This window comes from Sphaeramia orbicularis, chromosome 16 (genome assembly GCF_902148855.1).
Source record: "Sphaeramia orbicularis chromosome 16, fSphaOr1.1, whole genome shotgun sequence".
Classification (NCBI taxonomy): Eukaryota; Metazoa; Chordata; class Actinopteri; order Kurtiformes; family Apogonidae; genus Sphaeramia; species Sphaeramia orbicularis.
The window spans coordinates 12,217,349-12,227,018 of NC_043972.1; the positions used below are offsets into that span (position 1 = coordinate 12,217,349).

The 9,670-nt window shown below is 36.4% G+C and overlaps 1 long non-coding RNA gene across 1 annotated transcript; it reads left to right on the forward strand.

The window, feature by feature from the left end:
* Positions 1–247: 247 nt before the first annotated feature.
* On the forward strand, positions 248–3,437 carry LOC115436176 (uncharacterized). Its single transcript, XR_003937788.1, has 2 exons — positions 248–1,599; positions 3,053–3,437. It is a non-coding gene; the product is annotated as an uncharacterized LOC115436176 (long non-coding RNA).
* The last annotated feature ends 6,233 nt before the right edge of the window (positions 3,438–9,670 follow it).

A 9,670-nucleotide genomic window follows, 5' to 3' on the forward strand; every position in this document is an offset into this window, starting at 1 on the left:
ATTTTTCATACAATAAACATCAACTTTTTAAATCAAATATATTTATGGATTTTTCTGGTGTGAAGGAAAATATACAATACTTGTTCAATTTAGAGCTGAAACGATTAATCCACTCAAAGTGATAAAAAAAAAAAAAAATCATTCAACCACAATTCTCCTGAATCAAAGCTTTGTTTCCTTCATTTCTCTGCTGTTAAACATTGGTTCCACTGTTGTGTTTCACACGGACACTTATTGTGATGCACAAAGAAGCTTCAATTCAGGAAAACTGCAATAGAATGTTTCCCTTCAATTAATTCGAGTCGATTAATCGAATCCTCAATTTTTGCATTCGCTTCAAGCACCTAATTGATTAACTGTTTCAGCTCTGGTTCAATTAAAGACAACGTTTTTCAATACAGGAAACAAACATCAAACTCCCAACAACCAAAACAAAACAAGATAAAAGAAAAGAAAAAAAAAAAAAAAAGGAAGGAAAACCCCCCAAAAAGAAAAGAACAACAAGGACCATTGATTTAATGCCTTTACAGCCCCACATGATACAATAAATGAAAGAATGAGCTGTCACAGGGTTTTTGAGTTGTGGAAGTAGGTCAGAAACAACAACTTTAATCTGAGCTTTTGTGAACGTCTGTATGATCAGTGAATTAAATACTGGAAAATACAGGATTTTTACTGGAAAAATATAAAATATGGAGGATTATTTTGTAATAAATGGTGTTAAATCGCTTAGAAAATGTCAAAAATCCTTTGGAACCACTGTAGCACTGGGTCTTTATGGGTTAAACACATCATCCAAACATATTCTCAGCACCATCGTGACGTTAATGTGATTAAAAACTGACTTTGAACACAGTCAGAACATGTGAGTTGTGTCCAACTGCCCAGAGCTTCCAAAAATCAACCAAACCAAAAGATTGCGTTCAGTTCCGTTCTTCATCTGTGTAGAGTTAGTATTATTTTTGAGTTGATTCCACAGAGGTGACATTGTTGGCAGGGCCACACAGGTTCGTCTTTACCTTTTTGACGCCATGTTATTGATTAATTATGTATTTGTATCTTTTGTCTGTACTGAAGTTTTAAACACTGGAGATTATTTTCTGATCAATGCACTGACATAAAACAGTGTGGATTATGTAGAGATTATTTTCTCAGGATCGGTTTGATGTATTTCTATGGAACATTACTGTGAAAATGTAGGTGTTTTATTTTCTTGATAACACTGGACTTCCTAGGAATGTTTTGTTTAGCACATTTTTTTAAAATAAAAAAAACGCACTTTTCTGTATCCATCTGCTGTAGAGTAGGTTCTTCAGTTGCAGTAATTGAGTTTTCTGTTCATCTAATGCACTGGACTGGACTTTGGAATATTTCATTCTGATGTTTCCACACAGTTTCACCAAAACCAACTGTTTTTCCTTCTCTTTCTGCCTGTAAAAGCCTCTGGTCTATGTGGAAATTCTCACAGTTTTCCCATTTTTTTGTTTCTGGACTCATTTAAGTCATTCCTTCACGGTCTTCAGAGGTACGACAGGTTTCAGAAAAATAGACGAAGCAGCTGCAGTTTTACCATCACTCTTCATTACTTCATCATCATTAGTCGCTTTTCCAACGGACATCTGTGCAGAACTTTACCGATATTTACTAAATGTCGAAAAAGCAAGTGCTTAATGTCGGTTCTTCCATTAAATCCCATTGGTTGAGGGAGGAGGAGAGGGCGGTTCTGTGTTTGTGGGCATTTATTTGTAATACAGCCCTAAAATAAAATGCTTTTTTCTTTTCTACACGACATATAAATTTTGAACAAACATCAATTTGTCAAAAGGAAAAAGCATCTGAACAAATAAATTAAAATAATGCAAAGATTTAGAGACACAAAGCAGAATAGAGAAATAACAATAATAAAAACTTAAAATACACAGATCGAAGAAAAATAAATAAATAAATACATCAGAGTAAGTTCAGTCCATTTATAGAATTTTTTATAAATTGCCAGTGTTAGTGCTTTTTTTGTTAAAGATAAATCCAGTGATTTATGAAATAAAATGCTTAAGAATTGTCTGTGTTTAGAAGTGAGATCGTGTACATGTGTGAATTCCATTGCAGTTTTGAGTGATTTACCAATTTTGTACACCCGAAAAACCACCTCTTGCCAACACAAAAACTTTTCATCAAAAGACAAGAGTTTGGGCGAAATTGTTGTTTTTACATTAGGTAAATTTTTGTGCGCAAGTTATATTCGCGCAAATTGATGGTCAATGGAAAAATGACTTTTTTTAATGAAAAGTTTTTGCGCTTGTAACAGGTGGTTTTTTGGACGTAGCAAAATTGGTATATTGCACAAAACTGTAATGGAAAGACCCTTTATTGGGTTTCCTGATGTGTCCACACAAACCGGACCACATTTCTTTTAAAACTTTTCTTCTTCACTTGCCGTAACATCCATCAACATCCGTTTTTTTTTTTTTTTGTTCATGTGACTCTAGTTGTGCAGAAAGGTCTTTCCATCAGAGTTTCGTGTGATTTACCAGTTTTGCTACGCCCAAAAAACCACCTCTTGCCAGCGCAAAAACTTTTCATGAAATAAACGAGAGATGTTTTTTCCATTAGGTAAATGTTTATGTGCACATTATATTCGCGCAAATTGAGGGTCAATAGAAAAGTGACGATTTTTTTATGAAAAGTTTTTGCGCTTGCAAGAGGTAGTTTTTCGGACGTAGTTAAATTGGTATATCGCACAAAACTGTAATGGAAAGACCTTTTATTGGGTTTCCCGGTGTGTCCACACATACTGTGACATATTTGTTTTAAAACTCTTCTTCTTCTCTTGTTGTAATGTCCGTCAACATCCAATTTTTTTATTCACATGACTCTAGTTGCACAAAAAGGTCTTTCCATTACAGTTTTGCGTGATTTACCAATTTCGCCACACCTGAAAAACCACCTCTTGCCAGCGCAAAAACTTTTCATCAAAAAACGAGAGTTGTTTTTTCCATCAGGTAAATTTTTACGCGCAAGTTATATTCGCGCAATTTGAGGGTCAATGGAAAAGTGACTACTGAGTAAATACATTACCGAGGCTGTAAATGTTACTGTTTGTATTTGTCAGTTTATACAAGGTCGATATAAACACGAGAAAACGGCTGATCGACTTAAATGCATTTGGTCTATGCAGTTGTGCAAATGTTTTTTACATGTTTTTACAGTGTAAAGTACCGTTTCCTTTTGGGCTCAACGTGTCAGCGTTGGGAAAAGTTGACGATTTCCTGTTCTATAAAAAATGTAACGTCCAGATTTCACTACTGCTATGCACCCTGAAACTTTCTGTACCATAAATGTTTCTATTCCCAGCACTCGTTCTTTTAGGGAAACTGTAGAAGAATGTGACTAATATGTTTACGTCCACTTAAAAATAAAACCTTTTGTAATAAACCTGATTCTGTGTTTGCATCCGTGTGTGTGTTCAACTGCAAATCAATCCCAAAATGATCAAATGTGTTCACAACTGTAACACAATCAGGATAAAGGTCATTGTCTTGTGTTTTACGTGTTTCAGATTCATTTTAAGGTGAAGTTCTTTCAGTCAGAAACCGAAGCCCAGTTCCCCATTGTGTCCGTTTTCCCTCCCGTCGACGTCCAACAAACGGATCTTTCAGACTCGCTGGGTTCATTCGTACTGAACTGAAAACACAGACGGATCTGTTCAAACAGGATCCAGCTGTTTGGACAAAGAAAAGCAGAGGATTGAGCTTCTACACAAACATTCTCCATGACTCTGGGCTGTCGGAGGCCTCGTAGAGACCTGAACTTCTGTTAAATAACAATGTCTTATGACTGGATTCAACGTATGTGAGTCAAAAATAATCTGTTATAAAAGAAAGTGGGGAAATAGGTCACGAAATCAACAGGTTTTCACTGAACTGGAGACAATGATTGAATGGGTTTTATAAGTTACGATAAAGTTAGGAAATGTGTGAGTAATGAATGAAGAAAAAGAATAAGAAAACAAAAATTAGAAAAAGAATAAATAAGTATATCCAGTCCAATCCAACTTTATTTGTAAAGCACTTTAAAACAACTGCAGTGAACCAAAGTGCTGCACAGAAGAGTAAATAAACCCAAATAAAAGAATAAAATACAGAATAGATTTAAAGACATAGAAACTGTACAAAAAAGAAAACAGTGCTTTGCAGAAGAAGAAATAAAACCTGAATAAAAAGTATAAACATAGGGAGTTAATAGAATAAATAACCGTACCATTTTTGGTCTGTGCTGTTCTTATCCATTAGTTTTACTGTAGTTTTATTCTTACCATTGTTGGTTTGTAGTTATTATAATGTAAGTTGACGGTTAACTGTTACCATGGTAACACCGCCAGGAAATGTACACTATCAGTCCAAAGTTTGGACTCGTGGGTTTTCTTTCTTTTCATGACTTGTAGTTTCTCACTGAAGGCATCAAAACTATGAATGAACACAGATGGAATTATGGAGTTAAAAAAAAGTGACCTAACTCAGAGCATGTTTTATATTTTAGATTCTACAAAATAGACACATTTTGCTTTTATTACTGCTTTGCACATTCTTCTGTGATCAATCTCATGTCATTTAAATGAGAAGGTGAGTCCAAACTTTGGACTGGTGGTGGACATTGTTTCCATTTTTCACACACATTTTGGTTCTATAATGTAAATACTGTCGAATGAGTTGATTCTAATTCGGTATCGGCATATTTTGTTTATTGTTCTGTCCTGAAGTCTAAGGACAGGAGTGAGGATTTAAAACAGGGGTGTCAAATTCAAATTAGTTCTTCTGCCCGTTTGATCTCCATTGGGCCAGACCAGTAAACTAAAAGCATAATAACCTATAAATAATGACAACTCCAAACTATTTTCTTTGTTTTAGTGCTAAAAAAATAACATTGAATTATGAGAATATGCACTTTTACAAACTACCCAACCAAAAAAAGACAAGAATAACCTGAAAAAACTGAAATTTCTTTAGAAAAATAAGTACAATTTTAACAATTTTATGCCTCTTTGTATCATTTATACATCTACAAAGGCACAAAACATTTAGTAAAAGCCAGAATATTGTTAAAATTGCACTTAATTTTCTTAAGAAATTTCATTTTGTTCAGGTTATTCTCATCTTTTTTTTGATTACGTAGTTTGTAAAAGTAAATATTTTCATGATTTAATGTTTTTTTTTCTACTAAAACAAACAGAAATATTTGGCATAATATTTATAGGCATAATGTAATATTTGTGTTTTTCACATTAAACCAAGATGGATATTTGAAGTCATGGGTTATTTTCCTATTATTTTATTTGAGATCACGTTGGTCAGTATGTGGCCCCTGAACTAAAACCAGTTCAACATAACTGGTTGTTCATATCTTCAGTGTAATTTGTGTACTTTGAAACTTCATCTCGCGGGCTGATTTTGGCCCATGGGCCGCATGTTTGACACCCCTGATTTAAAATGTTATTATGTGAAGTTATTACCTTCACCAAGGAGGTTATGTTTTCATCAGGGTTTGTTTGTCTGTTAGCAAGATAACTCAAAAAGTTATGGATGGATTTGGATGAAATTTTCAGGAAATGTTACTACATGCACAAGGAACAAATGATTACATTTTGGTGGTGATTTGGGGGGCGGTGTCACAACCAAGGTTATTATCGTTAACGAAAACTAACGAAATGACGAAAACTAGAATTGTAAAAGCATTTTCGTTAACTGAAATAAATAAAGACTATAATTGAAAGAAAAAAAAAAAAGATAACTAACAAACTGTATTGTGCATTTACAAAACTAACTAAAACGGATAAAAACTGCAGATAAAATTCCCTTTGCTTTCGTCTTTGTCAATGTCGGACTGATATGAAATCGATTTATTTCAATGAAGCAATTTTAGCTAGTGACACCATATGACACTTCACGGTCCGTCACTCGTGGTTTCCAGTCGTCTTCTGGTCCCCACTCTACCTGGAAACATGGAGACTAAAGTTGGGAGAAAGCAGCAGAGTCCTGTCTGGGATTTATTTGAGTACGACGAAGAAGAAGAGAAAAGATATAAAGAAACTAAAACTAAACTAAAACTAAGCATTTAGAAAATAACAAAAACTAATAAAAACTAGCAAACCTGCTCTAAAAACAAATTAAAACTAACTGAATTAGAGGAAAAAAAAAAAAAGTCAAAACTAAATAAAACTAAACTATAATGAAAAATCCAAAACTATTAGAACCTTGGTCACAACAAGAAGGAGCAGAAACACCTGGTGTGTCCAATAATGAAAGACAGGAAGTAAAAGAGCTGCTTTAAGTTCAAGTATTAAAGGCCTTTGTTTACAGCAAACAGTACAAACTTCTGCAAACTATCAGCAACATGATAAAACACAATAGAAAGTAAAACCAACGCTCAGAGGAGCAACTTATAAAAGAAGAACAGCAGGACACTGCACCAGCTAGCCAAAATGCTAAACACGCAGCTACCAACAGTAACAGCAGCAGCAGCTGTTAGCTAACACTGGCACACATGGACACGTTTCTCAAACCAATGGAAAACCGCATCATAGCAAAACTGTCAGCCCAACGAGACACGACTGAACAATCCAAGACATAGAAGCATCAGCCAACGATACAAAGACCAGAGCGGCCTGTGTAGAACCCACCAGTTCAGCTCAGTCCAAAGGAAAGTTCTCAAGTTGAAAACGGATCAGGACGCAACAATATTTGTGTATTTGGTTTAACGGAGAAAACTGAGGGTCAGCGTCCAAGCTAGAGAGGCCTGTCCCTGTCCCCTATCCCCTGTCCCCTGTCCCCTGTCCCCTGTCCCCTGTCCCCTGTCCCTTGTCCCTGTCCCCTGTCCCCTGTCCCTGTCCCCTATCCCCTATCCCCTGTCCCCTGTCCCTTGTCCCCTGTCCCTTGTCCCCTGTCCCTGTCCCCTGTCCCCTGTCCCCTATCCCCTATCCCCTGTCCCCTGTCCCCTGTCCCTGTGCCCTGTCCTTCTACAACTCCAAAACATACATCGTCCCCAACCACAGCCCTGAGATCTGCAGGAAAACAGTAGCGTATGTCACAGTGAAACCCCACCAGCGAAGATTCAGATCATCTACAAAACTATGAGGTAAGGAAGAATATTCATGTGCATAAGACAGATATGTGCGTATATTAGCATGTAGTTGTGCAAAAAATATAGAAGTGCAAAAAATAAAGTAGTGTAAAAAATAAATATAGTAGTGCAAAAAATATAGTAGTGCAAAAAAAAAAAAGTTGTCCAAAAAATATAGTAGTGCAAAAAATAAATATAGTTGTGCAAAAAATAAATATTTGTAAACTCTTGAATGAGTTCAATCATATGTATTTCATCGTCAGAATAGGAATGAAAAAGTTTTGACAATAAGAATTACAAGCAGGAAATGTATGTATGTATGTATGTATGTATGTATGTATGTATGTATGTATGTATCTATCTATCTATCTATCTATCTATCTATCTATCTATCTATCTATCTATCTATCTATCTATCTATCTATCTATCTATCTATCTATCTATCTATCTATCTATCTATCTATCTATTTTTTTTTACAAGTATTGTCAATGTAAGGCCTCTTTTCTTTATCCAATACAATAAACAGAACATTTGCCTGAGTTTTATACACAGTTTCTTCACGTATTGGTGTGTATTCACATGCAGTATTCATGTTTATGTGAGTTTATTAAACCATGTGGTGACTTTAATGCAGACAGTGAATGTACCCTTAATAAAAATGCTGTTTTTTAAGGGTTACATGTCAGAAAATATCTGAGAGTCTGAGTAAAGTGAGTAAAAACACTGGTTAAATTGAATTATGTTGAACAAAGACTGGAGAGGAAAGTGGAAACTGTGACTTAACATTGAACACAAGGGCCTCAAAGTTTCACCGTTAAAGTTTATTAATCACACAAGTGTCGTCCTTTTCTGTAAAACGCCTCCAGGTCTGTGTTTTATGATCGCAGGAACATGTTGTGACAGGCCGTTAAAGGTGCACAGGCTCAACAGGGGTCGTTCATTTCAGATGGAATTTCATCTGAACAAAAGCCAGACTGACCCCTGAGCCAACGCCCCCTCAGAGGTTAGAGGTTCACAGTCCACAGGCGGACCGGGAGTCACATGACCCACAGAACAGGACCACAAAGTCCACCGCTGGCTAGAGTACATGATCCCATAAAGTCACTATTTTCACTATTTTAAAGTCACTTAAAAACAGCTCAAGATCATCCCTGAAGCATACATGAGTGATTTGTGAGATATTTCAGTGTGTAATATAATTTTTCAGGGGGTCATCAGCGCCCCCCGGTGGTTGAATATAAGGCTATAGTAATGGCTCCAAAAAATAAAATTTAATTCTTCGTTTTTATTTACTCTAAGACAGTTCTAGATAATCACTGAAGCATGATTTGTGATTTTTGAAGTATTTAACAGTGTTTTATATCATTTTTCAGGGTGTGGTCAACGACCCCCGGTGGTATAAGGCTATAGTATGTGCTCCGAAAAATAAAAGTTTGGTCATTATTTTTTATTCACACAAAAGCAATTCTGGATCATTCCTGAAGCATTAATCCATGGTTTGTGACGCATTTAAGGGTGTTTCATAACATTTTTCAGGGGGTCGTCAGCGTCCCCCCAGTGGATGAATATAAGACTATAGTATGTGCTCCGAAAAATTTAATTTTGATCACAATTTTTCATTCGCTCAAAAACAGTCCTAGATAGCATCTGAAGCATACATTATTGATTTGTGAGGTATTTAAGGGTGTTTCACAAAATATTTCAGGGAGTCGTCAGCGCCCCTCAGTGGCCGAACATAAGGCTATAGTATGTACCTGAAAAAATTTTATTTTGATAATTTTTTATTCACTCAAAAACAGTTCTAGATAACATCTGAAGCATACATTATTGATTTGTGAGGTATTTCAGGGTGTTTTATTCCATTTTTCAGGGTGTGGTCAGTGCCCCCCAGTGGATGAACATGAAGCTTTAGTACGTGCTCTGAAAAATTAGATTTTGTTTCACTTAAAAATAGTTTGAGATATTCCCCGAAGCATCGATTTGTGATATAACAGTGTTTCATACGATTTTTTTAGGGGGTTTTGCAGTGCCCCCCGGTGGTCAAGTGTAAGGCTATAGTATGTGCTCCGAAACATAAAGGTTTGGTCATTATTTCTTATTCTCTCAAAATCATTTCTGGTTAATTCCTGAAGCATTAATCCATGGTTTGTGACGTATTTAAGGGTGTTTCGTAACATTTTTCAGGGTGTGGTCAGCGCCCCCCAGTGGTTGAGTATAAGGTTACGTGCTCTGAAAAATGAAAAACAGATCACCTACTGTCTGTTTTGTACCCTGAACATTCCTCCTGTTTGTGTCCTCTGTTCTGCCTCCTTTTCCATCCCCCTACCCCCCCCAGGCTGAGGTTCCCAGGCCGGACCCCAGACCGGACCCCTGGCTCAGCCCTCGCCGGTCACATGTTGACCATCCACACTCGTAAAGTACAAAGCAGTCGTCACAATCAGACAGAATCTGAGGGCAGTGCCTCGTCTCCCCAGACCTCGGAGGAACCAGGAACCAAACACCAGTTCTGTTTGGTTCTGTCTTCACTGTGGAACGTCTGTGGAACGTCTGATCCT